This window comes from Ceratina calcarata, unplaced genomic scaffold, assembly GCF_001652005.2.
Source record: "Ceratina calcarata isolate Rehan_Ccalc_2016 unplaced genomic scaffold, ASM165200v1 scaffold27, whole genome shotgun sequence".
NCBI classification, from domain to species: Eukaryota; Metazoa; Arthropoda; class Insecta; order Hymenoptera; family Apidae; genus Ceratina; species Ceratina calcarata.
In genome coordinates, this window is record NW_017149195.1 from 334,770 (window position 1) to 336,394 (window position 1,625).

The following is a 1,625-nucleotide window of genomic DNA, read 5'->3' on the forward strand; positions in this document are numbered from 1 at the left end:
TAAATAATTTCATTATTCTACATGTATAAAAATAATAAACTCTAATATCTGTAAACTCCGACAAAATATGATAGATGATTCTCAACTTCAGAAACAAAACGATATTATGCATCGACTGTTGATTAGCAACATCTGAAATCTGGTGTAATCTGGCTAGGCAGCATTCAATACATGATTCACGTCTTTAGTAATTTATATTTATTAATATCTTTGGAAATCAATTAATACATAAGGCTGAAACTGTATATTCAATATTCTCATTCTATTCTCTCCAATTTTAGATCATTATGTTGAATGGGTCATATCGTACTACAGCCGAACAATCAATGACAATAATGCCTTCATTCACTTCTATTGATGTGATGGCAACCTTTTTTTATTTTTCGTTCATTCTATCGGATATGTACAGACAGATATATCCAGTTCGTCAATAGACCCCTGTCTTATTTATTTGATTCAACATACTACGGAAGCATTATGTCTGTCAGGGAAAAACTTTCAATTTTACATAACTATATGTAGATATACATATACTTTGATTGCATGTATTTATCCTCATTGTTAGTGGAATTAATTTTGAAATTTACTGTTTCTTATATTTTACATACTATAGATTACACGATTACTGATAAAAATAAATATCTGTCCAACATGTTCCATAAATAGTATATTTATATACATACGTACGTTTACACATGAATACATACATCTGTGTATACAATCCAGAGAGAGATGGATAAAGCTTATCAACTGGAAAGGTTATCAATGAAAGATGAATAAAGGACATTTTAACTAATACATTCGTTTCCCCATTTTTATCTAAGTGTGACGGACATGAATAATTACAGTTCACGTTTCTAATCAATACAACATTTGGTTTTTTCTTCTTTTGTGACCACAACCATCTTCATAAGCAACCGAACCTAATCGTTCTACGATAAGATTAGTTTGAGAAAACGTGAGCTTCCAAGTTAGGATAAGAAAGAGTCGACAGCTATTCTGAATTATAAGAGAGACAGATAAAGAACCTTACTCCAATACGTATTATCATGTAAACAGTAAAAAGTGAAACGAATTAAAGATATTTTAAGTTACGTTACTGTCTGGAAATTTTCGAGTTAAATCGAGTCGTGCTAGATTTTCATATTCAAACAAGAAGGGACGGAAACTTGTTCGTTCTTGGTAACTATTAAATTCATGGCGTTTCCCTCGCCGCCGAGGGAATATAGGGAGACGATAACGTGTATAACGAACGGTTAGATAACGGGTGACATGTAAGTTACTGTAGTTCGATAAATGGTGGTCGAGTACAAATAAAAATGTTCAGTAACGCTTGCCATCGGAGACAATTACAGATACATCTGGACCAAGCAACGAGAATCCAACCACATACTTACATACATTAATTATCTTATCTTTTAATTAAGAAGTATCACAGCTGTGTTAGAGCTTATACATGTGTAACGTTGCACAAGAACTTCAATTACTAATACCTATTCCTTTAATAAGATGAATACTTTACCTTGACCGTAAGAATTTAGTCGACAAAGAACTTTCTTATACACAGATTGCAGATTTTATTCATAAAATTATAAAAAAGGATACACAGAATATGAAAAGTGGAA

At 31.7% G+C, this 1,625-nt stretch overlaps 1 protein-coding gene across 5 annotated transcripts in view; it reads right to left on the reverse strand.

The window, feature by feature from the left end:
- Positions 1–1,625, reverse strand: part of Ntan1 (N-terminal amidohydrolase 1) — a 15,356-nt gene that overhangs the window by 7,800 nt on the left and 5,931 nt on the right. The window lies entirely within an intron of this gene.